Genomic DNA, 22,995 nt, shown 5'->3' on the forward strand with positions numbered 1-22,995 from the left:
AGAGAATGTGTGACGTATTTTGAAGCGCAAAATGCGACAAAAGAAGAGTTTGTACTGTTGCCCACCTTAAGACTTGTTTGCAGGAAAAATGGGACAAAATGACACCTGAAACACTTCATCACATGATGTCTTCAGTCCCCAAACATCTTTTAAGTGTTGTGAAAAGGAATGGCAACATTGCAAAGTGGTAGATGGAAAAAAAAAACTATAAAAATCATTAGCTATAAAGTTTGTTGTATGTCTGAAATGAAATACAAGTCAAAGTAAATTTAGAAATCACTACTTTCTTTTTTATTAACATTTTACATACTGTCCCAACTTTTTCTGATTTGGGGTTGTGAATGTATTAGTCACTTTATTTTAATGTACCATGTTAAGGAACCATTTACTAATACCTTTAGCTCATCAAACTACTCATTAGCTACTTATTAATATACTGAAAAAAATGATTCAAAGATGATTCCTTGGATTTACTAATTTTTTTTTACGTTAAGTGGTTGTAAACAATTTATTTGAGCTGAATTTAAACAAACAAATTAAGTTGAACATTGCTCAATTTAATTTGTTTGTTTAAATCCAACACAAATAAATAGTTTGCAACAGTTTTGCATGCAACACTTTTTTCAGTGTTAATAAGGTGGTAGGTGGGTTTAGGTATTGGATAGGGTTATGTAAAATAATATCATACCTTTTAAGTGCTAATAAACAGTTAGTAATAGAGTATTGGGAATTGTGAATTGTTACTTAAACTAAAGTGTTACCATTTTTTGTTGTTGTAGTTGCTAGGGCACCACTTGGTCATTGCTAAGCTGTTTTAAATGATTGCTTTCTAGCACAAGTCAATATTTATACACGTGTTGATAACATGAGCAGCTGTCTGTGCCTAATGTAGCTCCACAAATCTGAAAGTGTAATTATACTGCAGCGCAAAGAGGTGTGAAAATTTGCATCAGCAAACACTTTGAATTAAATGTGTTTTGAAATAAAGCAACTAAAATTGTACTTATAAAACATACTGCAAATTTACACTGTTTGACAATAATTCTAATGTTTCAAATGATTGTTAAATTTTTCAGTATAATTTACAATAACATTTTCATATGCTCTATGGCTATATTTAAAATATATATATTGTAGTAAATATTAAAGTACATTGTATTTTGTTGCTGTAGTTAGTAGGCGTGTAATAATAATAATAATTAAAAAAATAATAATAATAATTGCATATTTTGTAATTTACATAATTTGACCGATTTTACAATTATTCTGACAAATATTTTTAATTATTGTTGCATTTTGCAGTAGAATTTATTTTAAAAATCATACGCCTGCATGGATATTTTATAATTGTATATGGTAATTGTTGTTTAATGTAATTGTTTTTCACTTTGAAAATAATGAGTAAGTTTCTGTATGTGTAAACCCCTCTGGAAATCTAATCAGTGTCAGATATTTCCCAAAGTAGTCTCTCCTTAAGGGTTCCAAGTGCAAATGTTTTACTGTAGAATTGAAGCGCTTTAACATAAAAAACAAAGCAAGCTGCACATTTCTGCTTTTAAACCCTCCGGCCTGCTAGCCTGCTACATATCCATTAAGTCCTTAAGTGTATTACTGTAAACGCATTTCCTGTTAGTTAGACAAACTGAGGGGTACTGGAAATAACCTTCAACTGCATATGGCTCTTCATTATTACTCAGCATTTGCTTAGAAAAGTCGTAACATGGTCGTAACCTAAGGAAGTGGGTCAGACTTTGCACCTCTTCATACATTTTTGGTGGAAAGGTTCTTGTTTTTAAAATGAATTTCATTCGATTTAATTTGTATCCTAATTTTAAAGTTGATGTGGAATTAAAATTTGCTCATATTTTTACTCTTTAAGTAGTAGTGCTTGTTATAAATATGTATCTGTGCACTTCATTATTTTGTAGAATTCCATTCACCCTCAGAATGTTTTATCAAATACTATAACCTTCCCTTGCCATCGAAAAGACTTTTCTCCAATTCTGGTTACATGGAAAGCCTTTAGGGTGGGGCTGTCAGTCATTTTGGGCGGGGCTATCAGGATCATGTCTTGTTTCTGCTCTGAATTCATCCATTATTTGATCTTTCTTCATTTTGTTGCCAACACCTTCCATCTTCCAGCAATCAAATAAGTTCCCAATAGACGAAATCGTGCACTGGCCTACATTTAAAAAAAAAAAATTATTTCAGGATCGTTTTGATTGGATGTACTTAAACTTTTAAACCCACGTTATGGGATAAAAGGACAATTATAACTCAACTTTAAAGTACAAATGAATTCAAAACTAATCATATTGATTTTGTTTGCTCACATTGCTAGTTTTGTGGTGAACGATTCATCTGTACATGTCATTAGGACAAAAACAATGTTTGCCCTTGTAATCTTTAATGGAAATCTGAAAATGCACCTGTTTGTTTTCAGTTAAATTGTCAGATTAGGTCTGTCTGAGGTATTGGGTGTCTAACATACTTAACCATTTTCCTCCAGCTGTCAGTTTTGACAACAAACAGAAATGGTGAGGAAGGTTAACTTTCCAGAAACCCTTTTCCCGATCTTTCTAAATGGAATGCCTACTTTACGACATCCAATCAGCTTGCAGTAAAAAAAAAAAAACAAGCCACACCTACCGTTTTCTCATTTAATATTCTGTTTCTCTAGGAACTGCATCACAATATGAAAAATGAAAACGGTTGCTGCTTCCGGTTCATGCAGACTTTAATGCATCTTTGTTGATCAGTTATTTATAAAATAAGCAATAAAATCAAATCCAGGGTCTTTCTGATTACGTACCCTTATAAACATTTCTGGAGAGCGCCTTTGTTTTCTCCAATCCGCCAGAGGCCACTGTGTACGCTTTATTTAGATCTCAAATTTCTCTCGCGAGTGCCGTTCTCGCCTGCTCTTCTCCTGTAAATCCACCAGAGGCTGCTGTCGACTGACTGACCAATTGATTGTCCCATCCCCCTCCTTCCCTATACCCAGTTGGTAGTGTTTTCAAAAGCACCAATTAACCAACTCTGGGTGTATAATTTGTGATCCCCAGACATGTATATAGGGGTACATTTTCAGAATGAGCCTATGTTGATAAACTCAAAGAAAAGTGAGTGGAAGTGAAGTGTGTTTAAAGCAAAGCCTGCTATGCTTCCAAGGCCAGAACATGCACTGTAATAAGCGATTAGATGGCTTTACTTTACTTCAAAAAAGAGAGCAAACTCGTTAATAATTAATATATAATATATAGTTTGTATTATTAATATGTATGCAAACTATGTGCTTAATTATAAGTTAAGTCTATGGGTTTACAGACTTTTTTTTAAGTAAAATCAACATGTTGCTTTCAAGGCAACTGGTTTACTCACTTTTTTTAGAGTAACTAATCGCTTTTTACAGTGTGCTGCTATGACTCACTTGGCATTATATAGAAATAAAAGTGACTTGACTTGAGCGTAAAGTCGAGGGAATGTGGATGGGATGAGTTCATCTGCTCCAGCTGCTTGACTAAGTCAGTCTTTCTAAGCCCCGTGGGTCGAATCTCCCCCCACTCGTCCTGCCAACATCTGCAGAGAAAGAGAAACTAATGCAATCAGTCGCTCATTTTCTGCCATACAGATGGATGGAGAGACTCCAGTGCAGAGAGGAACTTTTTTCATTGCCATAAATCTCTCCATGTCATGTGATACTGACCGCACAATACATGACTAATTGTGAATGTTTTTTTCTTTGCTTTTCATTTCAGGCTATTCTGTGAGTGTGTTTAACGCCTTAAAGCAGAACATGCTATAGAAGGGGTCAAATGAGGTCTGGCCTCATGCTTTGCCAACAGGTAATTCTGAATGAACTCAGATTATTAGTATTAAAGGATTGCAGAATAAGGATCATTGGTGACTTAAATCATATGGCTTGAGTGTTTAGGGTTTTTAAGCTGATTTAATGTGTGATGGTGAAATATGTTAGCTATTAAATATTTAGTTGTATATTTAATACACTCTGTGGCACGGTGGCTCAGTGGTTAACACTGTTGCCTCACAGCAAGAAGGTTGCTGGTTTGAGTCCCGGCTGGGCCAGTTGGTAGTTCTGTGTGGGGTTTGCATGTTCTCTGTGTTGCATGGGTTTCTTCCAGGTGCTCTGGTTTACCGTATTGTCCAAACACATGCATTATAAGTGAATTGGATTAACTAAATTGGCCTTAGTGTGTGTGCGTGCGTGCGTGCGTGCGTGCGTGCGTGCGAGCGAGCGAGCGAGCGAGCGAGTGAGTGAGTGAGTGAATTCCGGGTGTAATAGGGACTACCCTCAACTGCTGGGTTTTTTAATTTTTTATTCAATTAGTAGGAGCAAAATTAACTCACTCTTTGGGTTAGTCCATGTTTTACCCAATTTGGGTTTTAATAACCCAGCATGTCTTTGAGTTTACCAGTAGATATATTTGTGTAGCAAATATGGTAACTAATTAAAAGATGTCAGGGTGTCTGTAATATTATTTTAATATTTTACGCAAAAATAAATTATTTAATATTTTTGTAATATCAGTAGAAGCAACAGTAACTGTATAATAATAATAATAATAATAATAATAATAATAATAATAACATCTATGTATTTATTTATTTATTAACTGAAGTGATTTACATTCTTTATATTACTTATTTCATAACTATGATTTCTAGCATAATATGTTTTATAACAAGTATATTGCATTAGTACTACTAATATAATAATAATAATCATTAATTGTATTCTTTTTATATTATAAATTACTATTATGAATTTACAAACAATAAAGGTGGCGCAGTGGATAGCACGATCACCTCACAGCAAAAAAGTCGCTGGTTATTATTATTATTATTATTATAGGAGTAGTACATATACAATATACTGTTAATAAACAGTATAAATTAATAAATATATTGTATTAGAAATCATAGTTCCTAAAAAATGCATATCACTGTAAATAAATATAAAAACATACATAAATGTAATAATAATATTAATAATAAAGGCTTTAAAAATAAATTATATTATATTATTCTATATTATATTAAATTATATTATATTATATTATATTATATTATATTATATTATATTATATTATATTATATTATATTATATAAATTAAATAAAATAAAATAAAATTAAATTAAATTAAATTAAATTATAGTATAGTATAGTATAGTATAGTATATTATAGTATAGTATATTATATTATATTATAGTATAGTATAGTATATTATATTATTGTATAGTATATTATATTATATTATAGTATAGTATAGTATATTATATTATAGTATATTAAATTATATTATATTATATTATATTATATTATATTATATTATATTATATTATATTATAGTATAGTATAGTATATTATATTATTGTATAGTATATTATATTATATTATAGTATAGTATAGTATATTATATTATAGTATATTAAATTATATTATATTATATTATATTATATTATATTATATTATATTATATTATATTATATTATATTATAGTATAGTATAGTATATTATATTATTGTATAGTATATTATATTATATTATAGTATAGTATAGTATATTATATTATAGTATATTAAATTATATTATATTATATTATATTATATTATATTATATTATATTATATTATATTATATTATATTATATTATATTAGTTTTGCATTTAAATACACTCTTCTAAATGTCTATTAGTATTCTGTTTGGTTTCTCCCTAACCAAACCCCATGTCATCACATCCCTAGTCAAAACATTACCAAACATGTCTGAGAATAATCTGTGAGCAGTAATATTTTTAAAAAGCAGTGGTTTGCCTCGTCTTTGAACTTCATAACAATACTCTGATGATGCAATGCTGCTTTGGGACACCAGTAGATCACTCTGGCCACTTCCACTCCACCGGCTCTCCTTTCCTCAATCTCCGCTATCCAGTCGGGATGGTCACTCTTCTGGAAGCTGGAGGAAACAGATGTGTTGAGATAAGAGAGATGTTGACCCCATCCTGAAGAGGAACCCCCCCATTCTCCGTTTCTTTGTCTTTCCAGCTGCTTCCGTCTGACGCTTTACCCAGGAACAGACACTTGGGTCTGTCAAGCACCCTGCGCCTTCAGTTTAATGATGCTGTGTGTAAATCATTCATGTTTATTTGGATCTGCTCTGCTGTTTTTATAGTTGTGTGTGATGGTGTGTGAGCAACTGAAGGCACAAGAGTTGAGCATTTGGAGTTATATACAGTATATATATAAAATCTACATCTTTCAGCAGTGTGAATCAACACAGTCCTCATAATGCTATATATAAAACACCATTTGTAATCGTTCCATAGGTCAACATTTCTGCATACAAGTGCTGCATTTTTCTAAGTTGTGTTATAATAGTGTGAAAGTCTATCTCTGCGAGAGTGGAGATTTCAGCATTAAATCCCCGGCTTTTCAGAGGGTATATTTCACCGCTCGTCTATTGCGCTTAGATAAAGATTCTAAGGTGAGCGGACCTGGAGGACATCTTCAAAGCGAGAAGGACATCAGAGGAAAGTGAATGAACCGGCTGCCCTCACCTCCACACACTTAGAAAACACTTCATGTGCGACGCTGCTGCCGGCCAGCCTGTCACAGACATCACACACCGCAGCGTTTCACTGCCATTCACTTCATTTACTTTAAGCAGCTTCAAAACTCCTCAATGTGCTCTGCTAGCAGTGGAGAATTTGACAAATCTAAATGCATTTTAGAGAGCAGCATCTACATGACATTAAAATGATTTGGGGTATGTTTGAAATGCATAACAAGAAGACTTTGCTATACTTCTGTCGGAGGTTATATTTACTGTTCTACTATAGTTGCAGAGTTATTTTGTTCTGAATACCAAAATTAATGTAGCTATCGAAAGAGAGAATAGAAATAGTACAGAAAAATGAATAGTACTTGTGAAAAGGTTTCGAATAATGTACACTTAAGATGAGATTTAACATTTAAAAGTATGTTTTTATTTATTTTTAAGTCGTTATAACTTACATTACATTGAACTGACTTACTACACGGATCTCTGAAATACTTGATTCTGTTTGGTCAATCACAACATTCCAAGGTATGTTATTCTCACATAACAACCGGTAAAACTAATATCACAAGCTCATCTGGGGGTACTTTAAATCATCTTGAACATATTATCTTATAGTGATGTTTCAAACTAATTGGCACCATTTTTTTGTAGATTAATAAAATAAAATTGTCTAATTGTTTAGTTTTGTGGCAAGTAGCCATGTAATAACTTGGATAATGTACATCCAGCTGGTTGTTTTACAGAATAAAGCCCTTTAATCTTATACAACAGTTGATAAGCCTTCACAACCTGCTCGGTGTACATTATCTCTATCTTAAAAAAAGCTAATTTATTTGAAAAAAGCAACAACCTTAAAACACGGTTAACTTATTTTAGAATATTAAAAGAACATAAAAATCTGTTGTCGTCGGGTAATTTTTTACAGTGCAGAAATGGAAACATTATTAAAAGATAATTGGAGTCTTTGTGTATTAAGAGATATTCTGTTGGTCGTATAATTTTTATTTTTTATTTCTGGTAACCTACTTGAAGTTGAAGTAGAACTTACATTTCTACAAGGTAAATTGATCTATATGCAATGCTGCATCCATAACACTAGGGGTTCTGTTTTAACAATCAAACACATGCTCTAAAGCAGTTGTTCCCAAAGTGGGGTTTGGTGACAGTAGCAGGGGGTTGCTTGATGATTTCCAAACATTATGAACCTATTAGAATTACCATATTTTATCCATAACCCACAGAAGATAAAAGTAGTAGTTAATAGTTACATAAAAAACAACAACATGCAAATAAAAAAAGCCATCGACCTTTACTTTATTTTTTCATAAGATTGGTGTGCTTATGTTAGATTAACAACACAACAATAGTGTCAGATGCAGCAGATTGATTTTATAGCACCAGGTTAAACTTTCTGACATCTTTATGTCAATTAAATACTTTTAAAATGAAAACAGGCCATAACTGAACAATGAGGATGATCTCGCGGTCTCTAATATGCTCATGTTTATAGGCCTATTGATGTGTGCGCAACGTTTGTATATTTATAACCACCTTCAAGGATGCTGGGGGTCGCGAGTCACTGGCTTTGTTAGTTTGGGGGTCCCGGGCTGAAAATTTTGGGAACTCCTGATCTAAAGTGAATGATGCAGCTACTTAGGGTGTGTCTGAATCCACTTTTGCTATTTTAAGGACAGGAAACAACATTGGAGTGCACGGTACATGGTCTAAAATGTTTGTCCTTATTCTCTTAATGAGTTATGGTTGTGGTTTTGGGAATAACATGCATTAAACCAATCAATGCATCATGTCTTGTTCCCTTTAAGAGTGAGTTACATCGCACCATGGCACATTTGCTATTTACATGTCAGGCATTGTAAGGGGAAAAAAGCTGAACGCCTCACTAAAGAACGGACCATCTACAGAATATGCAGCATTCTACCAAAGCCCCCTGAGGTAAAGAAGGTTTGGGTTGAGGTTGAGGTAGACTTTACAAATCTTTTACATTTTAATACTTACAGTATATTTTGAATAATTGGTCGACACAGAGGCGCAGTAGGTAGCACTGTCACTTCACAGCATGAAGTTTGCTGGTTCGAGCCCCAGTCAGTTAGCATTTTGGTGTGGAGTTTGCATGTTCTCCCCGTATTCGTGTGGGTTTTCTCCAGTTTCCCCAACAGTCCAAAGACATGTGCTGTAGGTGAATTGGGTAAGCTAAATTGTCTGTACTGTATGTGTGTATATCTTGGTCTTCCAGGTGTTGAGCGTTGGGCTAACAACCCACCTCATTAAAAAACTAGATGTTACGAAACACCAATATAGTGCGGCTAAATATCAACTTCAGTCTAAATGACCCTGTGAGTAAGTATTTTTAATATTTAAAGATATTTGCTGTTGCACATCCCTGTCTTTGTAATAAGCAACGCTTATGCGTTTTGTACCCACCTATCACTAACATGCTCTTTATAGATAAATTTATTCATTAATAAATAATGTGCCATTGATTTTAGACCAGCTTTTATTTGTTCAATGTCATGGTCTGTTTCAGTTCTCTCAAACTTCTGTAGTAGGATATGAATGTGATACCTGGGATGAAACTAGGAAAAAATACTTGCATCACACCTGAGGCATCATAGCGGCAGATGTATGAAAGGGCCTTAAGTGTCAATAAGAATGCTGACATATTGATCACAAATAACCGTGTGAGCATTTAAGATGTGGGACATGATTATAACTTTTGGACAACAAAAATCAATGCCTAGTGCTCAAACACTTAACATGATCATATCAATATTATAAAAGTGTATAATGAATGAATTGTTTGAAAGAAGAGCTTCTTGATTTGTGGCCAGTATAAGTATATGTTTTCCTCCCTTGATTTCATATTTGGCCTTAAGACACTAGAAATAACATTTTCTCCGGAACATGTCACGTTCGTTGTGTAGAGGCTTTCAGCTTTGGTCTTGAACAAATCAGCTGCCATCCTCATGTCCTCAGCCACTGCTCTTGAGACTGTCCATCAGGTTCTTCTGTATCTCCTGAGAGAGATTGAGTCTGCGAGTGAAAGAGAAAGCGCAGAGTTCTAACAAGACAAGAAGCCAATCAAAGCGCAGGGCTCTGCTGGATCTGACAGAGGAGGTGATAACAGCCTTTGAACCCCGGCCTGCCGAAGGCCCCCGGCTTGGCTCTAGCTTGGCCTTCCTTTGATACCGACCTCAGAGAGCCAGAACTTTCCAGATCTATCACTGCAGGAGACGTGTACGCATACGCACACACACTGATACTGATCTCAGACCTGTGAGAGATCATCGCACTGAACATCAGTTAGGAATGAGAGTGATGCCATGTTTGCGTCAAAACTCTACCAAGCCTTTTTGTAGACTGTTGGGTAACACTTCGAGATAACATTCATTGATGATAAACAACTGTTATAATCCCTGACCCGAAATCTAACATGCTGCGTATTTTAAGGCATAGGAGTTTCATTGCATGATGTTGTACCAACAAATACTGGTACCCTCTTTTGGACAATTCTAACAATTAATGAATCAAAAGATGATTTAAATTGAGATATTTTTTCAGACAAGTGCCTCCCAGCTCTATTTCAGTACCACTCTGCATATTGATATGTCGTCCTTATTTAAAACTGATTCAGATTATCAGCTATTTTGAACCTTATGGCATGCCCACAAGCTAGACGGCGATGCGCTCTGCAGCTCTTGTGCTTTGGTTAGCACAAGAACAAACCGCTCTTGCATGACACAAGCCATTGAAATAAATGGGTTTCATAGCAGATCGCTTTCTGTGTCTGGTGTGAAAATAGCTTTACACAGTGCATTGACTACGTGAAACCAGCACGCAATGCAGCATAGCTTCTTTTTTTGTCTCATTGTTTGAATACCATTTTCTGGCAACATTTGTCATTCATTCATTCATTGATTTTCCTCATTTATCAGTGGTCGCCACAGCAGAATGAACCGCCAACTATTCCGGCATATGTTTAACACAGCAGCCACAACCCAGTACTGTGAAACACCCACACACTCACCTTCACACAAGGATTCGCCTTATCCAATTCACTTAAAGCACATGTTTTGTGTGGGGGAAACTGAAACACCCAGAGGAAACCCATGCGAACATGGGAAGAACATGCAGACTCCATACACAAATGCTAACTGAGGCGACAGTGCTAACAACTGAGCCACCATGCCACCCGTCAACAATTTTCAGCTGCTGAAACTTCGATGCATCCCTAGTGAGAACTACAGGTTCAAACTTTTACGCACATATAGATCTAGACACTTCAAAGTGGTGATAGAAGCCAGTATCTGGGCCCATTGGCATTGCTGGGAATTCTGGGCCCTCTGCACAAGTTTCCGTTTCCTTCATTATTGAGAGTTCTGATGTTTGAGGGTGTCCAGCATCCAACAGGCACCCAACATCTTTAGTGTGGGCCCATCCAAACCTCTTGCCCTTATATGCACTCTGTTCCCCTTTTCACCCCACCTACAACACCCCTTTATGTGCCAAAAAGTTACATTTAAATGCATTGCAAAACCTACAGTGAATGCCCAACTTCTGTAGTAAAATACCTGTGAGGGAGGATTCAAACCAGGCCATGGCAGTATTCTGTATTTGTACATGAAAATGGGACCAAAGCCCTGCAAACTTATCAACTCTGTGCACTTTTGACTTTTAGCTGTTCATCATTCTCCTCATCAGTTTCGCTAACTGAACATCCAATCAGAGTGATATCTGTCATACTATGGGCTCCGCTACCATATCAACATGCTCAATTGGCGGAAAGTCTGGACACAGGGATATAACGGTATGAGACATACTGCAAAAACTGGGCCGACAGATGCTCAGGAACAGCCTGACATTGCTCAACAGCTGCTTGGTGTCCGTTGTGTGTGTCACCGCCTTTGTATGAGTTAAACTGATTACTTTTATGACACTTTTATAGTGCTTTTTGTCATCTAGGACAGTGGTTCCCAACCCTAGTCCTGAAACACCCCAAACAATACTCGTTTTAGACATCTTTCTTATAATCTCACGGTATTTCAGGTCTCAGATAATGAGTAGATCCTGGTGAGTTTAGATTCAACTTTATTGTCATTACACATGTACAAGTACAAGGCAACGAAATGCAGTTTCGGTCTAACCAGCAGTGTAATAGCAGCAAGTGCAGGATAGGTATAAGTTATAAAGTGCAGTTATAGAAAAATTATGGTAATATTTACAGATGGATGTACTATGAACATTATATACAGGTTATATTAGCTATGAACAGAGATTTACAATAAATTAATATATGTACAAGATGCTATTAATAATCAGGAGTGTGCAGATAGATAAACAATTACAAATGTCCATGTGCAGTGGGTATGTACAGTTCAAATAAATGAATCAGTGCAATGAATATGTGCAAACTTTAAATGTGCAAATGTTAAATAGTGCAGTGATTGTGAGGAGTATAAGTTAGAGGAGTGTGGGGGTTGTATTGGGGGGGCAAAAGAGTCAGTGAGGGGCAGAGTTCAAAAGGGAGACAGCTCTGGTGAAAAAGCAGTTCCTCTGTCTGCTGGTTTTTGTCCAGGGGAGCCTGAAGCGCCTGCCGGAAGGCAGGAGAGAGCAGGGTGAGAGGTGTCCTTAAGAATACTGCGTGCTCGGCGCAGACAGTGTTTCTTCTGGATGTCCTCTGGCTGGCAGTGTAGTCCCTGTGATGCGTTGGGCAGTTTTCACCACCCGCTGCAGTGCCTTACGCTCAGCAACAGAGCAGCTTCCATACCAGACTGTGACGCAGTTGGTCAGGATACTTTCTATTTTGCAGCGGTAGAAGTTAACCAAGACAGCTGATGAAAGCTGGTTTTTCTTAAGTTGCCTCAAGAAGAATAGGCGCTGGTGAGCCTTCTTGACCAGGCTGGAGGTGTTGGTGGTCCAGGAAAGGTCCTTTGAAATGTGGGTCCCCAGGAACTTGAAGGATGAGACAGGCTCAAGTTTGAGCCTCGAGTTTGAGGGAAACACAGAAAATGTGCAGAGTTGGTTGTACTCCAGGAATCACAGATCCAGAAACCTGAACTCTCAAGTTTTGGCAATGTATTTCACTATATTTCTCATTCCCCAATAAAGAAAGAAAGTCAACCCAGTTTAGAATTAGTTTAGAATTTCAATATCCTCATTAAGTGGCACACAATTGGTGAATTTCTATATACCCCCAGTTCTAATCCTGCCTCAAGTGATGCTGCTGTGGAAAAACATATTCTATGACCACACTGGAAAAAACTCTTTCTACCAACACAAAGAGCAAAGGAGAAAAGATGTCACACAAAGACGTTCATGTAAAGGTCATGGAACAGTTCTTTTCCTGCTCAATTTTTTTGCACCGTTCCTTTATTAATGACAGATTCGGTCTGCGAGACACGTGCTCTTTGGCCTGAGTGATGTTCCATAGTTCTGGTCCAACAGTGTGATCCTTTCTGTCTACTGTCTTCATAGCCAACTGCTTTCTAAGGCAACTTCATTGCTGAAATGGAACAGTCATAAGCAGGACTGGAAATGGGGTGAAGTGAGAGTCTGGTAAGTAAATTTAGTGAGGGATGCTCTTCTAGTTGAAACAGGTTAGATTTTTTAAGGGAACTGAAGAGGATGTCAATCTTGTTTATAGCCTAGAGAAACCATCCAAGTCACAAGATCATCTGTGTCTGAGGTTGCGCACTGTTGACTTTTGGATATCCCGCCGGGACATTCTTCCAGTCAGTGTCCCGAGCAACAACAAGGTTATTTCAAAGCAAGTTACTTCAGGCTAAGTTAACCCTCAATCACGAGATGCCTCACTGCCTGATGTCCTCATAGCTAACTACATTCTAAGGCAACTTCGTTAACTGAACAGGAATGACTAAAATTGGGGTGAAAAGAGAGCCTTGGATGTGAAGTTAGTGAGGGGTACTTATCAGGTTACATTTTTAAAAGAACTAAAGGGGATGTCAAACGTTTGTTTAACTGAAACAAGCTGTTTAAGTCTTAAATTTGCATCTGGCAGCAATGTTTATTTCAAAGTGAGCTACTTCATGCTGTTATATTCTTTGCTTGTCCAATGGTAGTTATGCCTCACTTGAAGTATTAGTTCACTCAAAAAGGATAATTACCCCATAATTTACTCACCTTCGAGCCATTCTCTATGTATATGACGTTTTTTTCTGTCAGACGAACAAAGTCAGAGTAGTTTTAAATTTTATCCTGGCTCTTCTCTTGATGTATACAATGTATGACGCATGATGTAAGACATGTTGGTGGCATTGTTAGAGTAATATACTCTATATCGTTATACAGTAACATTAATAATAATTTGTAATCATCTTCTGTGGTAAACAAACTGTGTGGCATCCAGTTTCTGCAGCTTCTGCTATCAATGCATCTTGCATAATATGCACACAACTTGCATTTGGCCAACGCTGGAAGTCAGCAACTGGAGTTAATGATAAAAAAAACTGAAATACTCTGTCACAAAAACACATTGATCTGGTTCATAAGACAAGTGTTAACCGCCTGGTGACATATGGGTCATGTTAATGACTCTTTTTTGGAAGCTTAAAATTAAAGCCACTATACAGCATGGAAGAACCAGGATTAAAATTTAAAGCTATTCCATATGTGCAGAAGTGAACAGACGTAAAATATGGGGTAGTTTCATTAAATTTAAGTTTAGAAATTGAGTGTGTGTTTACACTTGTAGTTTAGTTCTATTGGTTCTTATGATCTGGACCAAAAAATATATACTTTAATGTTTAGGCCTGGTTTGCTTAGCAACAGTTGCAGAACATATTGAAACAATGCTGTGTGGTGGTAACTCAAAGTGCTCGTTGTGTGTGCATATATGTGATGTTTTTTGTATTATTATTTATTTATTTATTTATTTATTTATTTATTTATTTATTTATTTATTTATTTTATCAGTTTTATGATGTCTTTGATATGTTTCACTCATATTTCATTCGAACCACACCAGTGTTTATTCGAACATGTACCATGCCCTATCTTTTCAGCAATCTCTTTTCAATTGTTTATCTAAACCAATGTTTGGATAGCAGTGTTCACACATATCCTAATGAACAGAGCATTCACACCAGGGTTCATTTTAATCCAAACAAACCTGCCAAGTGTTAACACAGTAAAACCGGTGCTTTTGCCTGAAACCGATATACTGTTACAGTTTGGTCCCAAAACAAATTGAACTGTTTGTCAGTAGTTATAGTGAGACATACTAATTAAGCTGCCACTTATACATGTTCTCAATAAATAAACAAAGAAACTTCAGAACCTGGCTTTTCTCCATTGAATCTCGCCAATTTCCAGCGCTGATCATAATTGACTCAACTGAATCTCCAGAAACTCCTTTAAAGAAACACTCACTGATTTCAGGGAATATTCAAGGAACTTTAGTACTGTACCACACCTGCAACAGGCATAATGATATTATTCAGTGCTGTTACCTAGTTAACTAGCCAGGGACTGTTTTCAGATGCTGCGTAATATCATTACACCTGCTGCAGCCATGGTACTGCAGCAAATTTCCTTGATTATTACACTGGAATGAAACTATAGTTCCTGGTCATATTGACCTACAAATAAGTACATGATGTAACTGTAGAAGAGTCAAACTTTAAATCTGCAAATGTTTTTATTTTTTGAGCAAGATGCTAATACAGTGCTTCCTGGACATAGTCTTTACTTGGGCAGCCCACACATAAACTTTACTTGAGCGGCCCAGATATTAACGGCCACCCAAGTATGTTTGACAACCTTTTTTTTTTATTTTATAACTATTATTATCATCCTTTTACACTTTCTTAAATCTGCACAAGATAACCAAATACCTGCGATTGATTAACCAGTGGAAAGTTTAACCAGTCTCTCATTTACCTGTTTTGTAGGCTACTGCTGGTTCTGTGCGTGAGAATTGTCAACACTCCCACAGACAGTCACATGCTCTGCAGACCCACAGAAACTTGCCTTTTTGGCACTTAAAAAAATTTCTTTCTAAATCTCCTAATGTCCAGTATTTGGCTTTTGCTTTGGAAAGTTGTCGTTAACTGCATGCGTTTTTACATCACCTTTTTATTTAAACCTACTTTGGCTTGGCTTCACAGTTGACTGTGCGTGCACAGCCACATGAGCGAGAAAAACATTAAATCATTCATTCATTTATTTTTGGCTTAGTCCCTTTATTAATCAGGGGTCGCCACAGCAGAATGAGCCGCCAACTTATCCAGCATATGTTTTACGCAGTGGATGCCATTCCAGCCACTACCCAACACCGGGAAACACCCATAGACTCTTACGTTCGCACACATACACTATGGCAAATTTAGCTTATTCAATTCACCTACAGCACACCTCTTTGGACTGTGGGGGAAACCGGAGCACCCGGAGGAAACCCATGTGAACACAGGAAAAACATGCAAACTCCAGACATAAAAGACAACTGACCCAGCCGAGGTTCGAACCAGCGACCTTCTTGCTGTGAGGCGATCGTGCCACCCACTGAGCCTCCTTGCTGCCCCATTAAATAATTAATTCTTTAATAAACAACTCAGAAAAACTTTACTATATGTTCAGAGAGAACGAAATGACATCTAAACTGGCTGCAAAATATTTGTTCACCATCAGAAATGGTTAATTAACTAATTTGCCTTTTTAAATACTCTGCACTTATAGTTATTTTACATTTTTTTGGGATATATTCTGTTTTTATTTCAGTATTTCTGTCATTTATTTCTCATTTGCTGTATACTTTATTAATTTGATGATGTTAATATATTACACAGCTTATTTTATCCCTTTGCTTGCCCGCTCTACCAAATGGTTGACCATGTTTTTACTGTTTTAAATAATGACTGTTAAAGTCATTTAAAGAATGATTGTTTTAAATAATGGTTTACACACACAGCATTGCTGGTTTACGAAAGAAAATCTAACAAACATAATCCTGTTGCACTACTACACTTGATTTTGATTTTATTGTAAAAAAAAAAAACAAACAAAAAAATCAAGAAAGCATGTTAAATGAAAATATTAAATATTGTATGGCCTACTTAAAAAAATAAGGATGATTTAGTGTTCAAAAAGGTTTTATTTAGAATATTTTGTTAAATAAATTGGTCTTATATTTTCAGATTTTTCATAGTATATGTATTAATTCATTTTGGAATATGTTGAAAAAAATGCATTGCGTGTGTTAACTAGCGACATTAGGAGTTAAGAAATGCAATCCACCTTTTTTAGTTTGTCGCATGTACTGTAGTTGACCACTTATGTGCTGTAGGTAAAAGGTGTCTTTCAATCTGGCAACCTCCGCAAGTATAATTCAAACCAGTGGGAAGCACTGTTATGATCTAATCTAATTCAAGGATCTATGCTAAGCTAAGCTAAAGTGCTCCAGCCAGAACCAGAGATTGACTGAATGGGTTAAAAAAAATAAAGGTAACTCTATTGTATTGTTTTGGGGAGTTGTAAAATGAAACTATTATTTTAAGTATTTAAATTATTTCTTTAAAGTTCACTATTGTAAGTGATAGAAATTGTGTTCCTGTTGTGTTAAAGTCAACATAATTTAAAAACTACTATCGCTTTGTCCAAAGTATGCATTCCTGGCCTTATAATAATAACATGTACTATTTGCTTGTTCCTTCCTGACTGTCTGTTTTACACAGAAATATGTCACATTACAGCAGCCGAATGGGTTGCAAATGCCATTTCAGGTTGACTTCTGCTTTACTTCTTTCATTCAAGATCAACAATTTTGCAACAGAATTTAACAAATAGACGCGAGTACAGCTATGGCAAAAGAAAGCCAAAAGGATTCATGCCATTCCATCAGCAAGCCCACACACGCCCCCACAAACACAGAGTGCGTAATGGCCAAGGAGAGCCAAAAAAAAAAAGTGTTTGCTGTCATATCTGTCAGACCGGGCTTTTTTTTTCTCTCTCTCAAACTACACACTCGCCCCTTTGGCCAAGAGCTGAAGAAACACAGGTTAGAAAGGTTACAGGTGCAGCAGGGAAAACTCACCTTGAGGGAAACATCGGAAATGTCATTCATGAGCGTGAAAGAGGGAGCAAATGCCCACCCTGAACATAATCCAGCTCTATACTGCAGTCATGCAGATTCTGCATACACACATGCAAAACAAGAACACACACACACATGCGCACTGCAATCTCGACATATAAAAAGAGCATCTATAATTGCATCTCCACCTGTGAAAAGAGGAGGGCAAAATAACCTCAGGGCTTTTCTGCCAATATCGCCACGAAGTCAGAGAAAATTAAACAAATGGTGTTCTGACTGGTTGAGCACGCATGCATTTAAAGCTCATATCTGACTTGAGCTCTTAACAGAGAGTGGGAAAGGCTGTGTGTGTGTGTGTTTTTTTTTTTTTTGGCTCTAAACTTTTGAAGCCTGTACGATTTTGAAGTGTTAAGAATACATCTGAGAGAGAGGGAGAGAGAGAGTTTGATCAAGAGTTTTATGCCGTGTCCACATGTACGTACATGGCTATTTTTATGAGCAGTTCTCCACGCCTTCAATTACAACAAAAAAAATTCTGTTCACATGAACATGCAAGGGGTGGCGTAGTGGGAAACGATGTCACCTTACAGCAAGAAGGTCGCTGGTTTAAGCCTCAGTTGGCATTTCTGTGTGGAGTTTGCATGTTCTCCCAGTGCTTGCGTGAGTTTCCTCTGGGTGCTCTGGTTTCCCCAACAAGTCCAAAGACTAAAAGATAAGTGAATTGGTTAAGCTAAATTGTCCGTAATGTATGTGTGTGAATGAGTGTGTATGGATGTTTCCCAGTGATTGGTTGCAGCTGGAAGGGCATCCGCTGTGTAAAACATATGCTGGATTAGTTGGTGGTTCATTCCACTGTGGCGACCCCAGATTAATAAAGGGACTAAGCCGAAAAGAAAATGAATGAATGAATAAATAGTATTGTTGATTTTTTTTCATTAATTTTTTATTCAGAAATTGCTTTAGATTTATTAGTGAAATCAAAACATTAAATTTCAACAAAATGTACATAGCATTTACCTAATATTCTACAATAATTGGGAGTATGCAAATTAGCCAATGTCACAAGCGGCATTTAAAAATTAGGTAAATTATTTAAAGGGGCCTTTTTATGCATATATTACTTTTATAAGGGGTTTAAACAAAGTTGTGTGGCAACAGTCTGTGAATATAGCCAGCTTGTCATGGTGAAAATGTATTATTATTATTATTATTTTGTAATCACACTTGATAGAAACAGTCTGCAGAAACACTTTGATTGACATCCTCCCTTTGTACATGTCATCAGAGGGGGAAAGCCCCACCCACTAGTGACCATCTCTCCCTCATTAGCATAGGACGTCAGTCTTGTTTTTGAGTCTACCACTATGCTGACACATCGGCATTTGTAGCTCCGCCCTCTTTTAAAAAGAGCACAGTCTCATTTGAATTTGAAGCGACAGTCGCCAAAATGGCACAATTAATATCAAAGCCTAAAAGGGGCAGTTTCAAAGAGTTATAAAACATTTGTGTGGTGTTTTGAGCTACTACACACACACACACACACAAGACACTTATTTTACATCTCGTACAAATAGCCATTAAAGGTCCCCTTTAAATAATATTTATTTTGCACATCTGATGGAGTCAAAATAATATCATCTAATAAAGAGAATGTTTATTAGATTGTGAAATATTTCATTAGTAAGTAGCAGGAGAACAAATATCAGTTTGCTTAAAAAAATCCGGCAGAATAGATCCAGGAATGTGTAAATTTCCCCGCACCTGACTTATAAAAGCATGGAAAGGGAAAAGCAAGAATAAAAAGCAATTTGGCAAACGTTTCATAAAGTAGGAAAGTGCATGTGGGAAGGCGGATAGAAAATGCTCTTTGATGCTGGTGAGCGCTGATGGCCATGGAGGGCAGGCAGAAAGAGGAGACGTGTAGAGTACCGCACACAAGAAAAAAAAAATCCCCAACCGGGGTGATTTTCTGCTTACTGAACACTTTGGCTGTGCATGTTTTCAAGATGTGAAGTGTGGTATAATCGTGTGCTCCCTTCCTCTTACATGTGGCCCCAAAACTCTCTTTCTGCTAACGCTTTTATTTGAAATTGAGATGAAAAGAATGTTCCGGACTTCCGATTTGAGGCTTTTTTTTTTTAATTACTCAGGCACCGATAAGGTGTTTCTCACATGCGAAAGAGAGCGGTGTCGCAAAGTTCAAATAAATCAGGTTTCTGTCTTCAACTTTACTGTTTTTTTCTGTCTTTCCTTCCATCTGTGGGTGAATTCGATTTCCTGCATAGCCGAAATATGCTGATTACAGGTTAATAAGAAATTTCACGCTCTTTCAAATGTTTCAAACAAAGTCATTTGGACTGTAATATGATATGAGTGTTTGCTTTGGCTTTTAAGCATAGTTTTGCCTCAGAATTTATGTAACCCATGAAACATGCTTAAATGGCTCTACGATAACTTCATATGACACATAAAAGACATTAGAATTATTAGCCCTCCTGTATGTTTTAGTTCCCCAATTTCTGTTTAGTGGAAATAAGTTTTTGTCAACACATTTCTAAGCAAAATAGTTTTAATAACTGATTTCTAACAACTGATTTCTTTTATCTTCGCTATGGTGACTCTTCAGTGGTCCCTCGCTATAATGCGGTTCACCTTTTGCGGCCTCGCACTTTCGCAGTTTTTTATTTAGTGCAATTTAGCATGCTTTTTTTTTTACAGTGCATTGTGTTTTGCTTCCTGATTGGCTGTAAACCATTGTTAATCCATCTCCTCCGTGCTGTGTCTCCTGTACTGTACAGAATGCGTTCAGCTTGCCAAATTTATATAAGTCTTTTATCGCTAGCAGTGTGACTCTGAAGTGCTGGATTGTATGTTTGCAAGTTTTCTCCCCAACAAACACCGCAATGTCTAGGAAAAGTTCTGCACCGTCAAAGGCACCTGTGGTAGCACCCAAAAGGCAAAGAAAGATGCTAACCATTGCATAAAAAGCTTCTGGACATGTTATTGGTAAAAGTTACGTGGTAACCATTACGAAATAAACAAATCTTCAGTTTATTACATAAAGGAGGGAAATAACCAGCCTGATGACATGAGGAAACATAACTATTTAACGTTTTGTCAGTGTAGTGGCTAATTTGTACAAGTACAGTCGTACGAAAACGTGCGATTTTCGAAAAAGTAGTTGTGGCACCCAGCCATCATTGGGGGATGAGCAAATCGTACTAAATTGTACGAATGAGATCGTATGAATTAGCCACTTAATCAAAAAACTATATGATTATTTTTAAAAAGTTAAAATATCGATACTTAAAAAAAATAATGATACCAAATTAAAAGCTTCTGACTATCGATATATCGATACTCCAGCATTGATGTGCACATCCCTACCCCAAAACCCAACCGCCATTAAGGGATAAGCAAGTCGTACTAAATTGTACGAATGAGTTCGTATGAATTCATACAAATTAGCCACTTAATCAAAAAGTAATAAGATTATTTTAAAAAAGTTAAAATATCGATACTTAAAAAAAAATAACGATACCAATTTAAAAGCTTCTGAGTATCGATATATCGATACTCCAGCATTGATGTGCACATCCCAACCCCAAAACCCAACCGCCATTAAGGGATAAGCAAGTCGTACTACATTTTACAAATGAGATCATACGAATTCATCCAAATTAGTTACGAATTGTCATGAAATAGCGTTGGTTCATCCAATGAGTTCTCTTTTTTAGTGTAGAAACACTAACGTGAGTTTCTTTACATGCTGCTTGATTTTCTGTCTAAGATTGAACTTTTCAACTGTAACGTGATGTGCACAATCCAGACAGATGAAGGTCAACATGTAAATGACCCTTATTTATTACACTTCATAGCAGTATAGGACTGATTTGAATCAGCGCCGGCGTCTGAAGTGAATTAGCGCACTAGATGACCCATCAGAGAAGGGTCTGCTCTTGTGTAATTCAGCACCACTCGTTCAAGTAAGCACCTCACAAGGGCCCTTAAAATCAAGTATCATTTTGGTCAAGTGGTCTGGCTGGAGCCAAAATAGGCAAATGGCAGGAGCGAGACAAAACCAAATCTGCTGAATCTAGTGAGAGAGAAAGGAATTGTGCGCTTCAATGTCAAAATTTGATAATCATTTCAGTCTTCTGTTGAGCTGTAACCAAACAATTGAGGGTCCCTGTTGACTTCTATTGTATTTCTTTTTCGTCTAAAAGTCAGTAGGGGCAATCACCTGTCTGATTGCCAAAATTCCTATTAATATTTTCTTTTGTGCTCAACAGAAGACAGAATCTCATTCAGGTTTAGAGGGTGGAGGTGTGGAGGGTGACAGATTGTTTGTGTTATTGCTCTTATAATTAAGGACTAGGATGTCCAACAACGAAATGTCCTCAATAAATTTCAAGAAATATGTTATTTCAGCTCATTTATAATAAGTAGTTTGAACAATCAGCAAAAATATTTATTTTTTAAGTGTTAGCTTGTTGATTTTTGGGATAACTGAAGTACGTATCAACCCTTGACTTCTGTGTACCAGTACACCATTAGTAAACTACATATACATAGTAAACTACATATCTGTGCACACACATTTTTAGATGAGACAATAAATAAACATTTGCCTTAAGTGTGCATATTTTGAGCACTTTAATATCTGGTAAGACCATGGAAGTATGATTTATGACTGGTACTTTTTTTTCTTTAATGACCATAAAGTAAGTTTCACACCTCTTTAGTGCCTCTTATTTAGTATGCAATCACAGAATCATCAAAACCCTTATGACCGTGCACTTTCAACAGCATCTTCAGAAAATCAAGCTTGTTTGTGAAGCTGATCGGCTGCACTCCTTCATTAGCACTACACTGTAAAAAAGGAATGAAAATAAAAATCTGTAAAATTTACGGTAAAAAACAGCAGCTGTGGTTGCCAGTATTTTACAGTTAAAATATGGTACCAGAAAATTGTTAAATTTATGGTGAAAAAAAAAAACGGTCGCTGTGGTACTTTAATGTTAAAAATGCAGACCATAAAATCTGTAAAATGAATGGTAAAAAACAGCAGCGTTGTACTGGTTGCCAGTATTTTACAATTAAAAATACGGTACCAACCAAATCAGTTAAATTTATAGTAAGTATTTATTTAGCTTATTTTGAACAAAAAAATGGCAGCTGTGGTTGCCAGTAATTTACCGTTAAAAATAGGGTACAAATAAATCTGAAAAATTGTACAGTAGATAAACGACAACTGTGGTTGCCAGTATTTTGCTGTAAAAAAACTGTTAAAAAAAATCTGAAAAATGTACAGTAAATAAACGGAAGCTTTGGTTGCCAGTATTT

This window comes from Danio aesculapii, chromosome 24, assembly GCF_903798145.1.
Source record: "Danio aesculapii chromosome 24, fDanAes4.1, whole genome shotgun sequence".
NCBI classification, from domain to species: domain Eukaryota; kingdom Metazoa; phylum Chordata; class Actinopteri; order Cypriniformes; family Danionidae; genus Danio; species Danio aesculapii.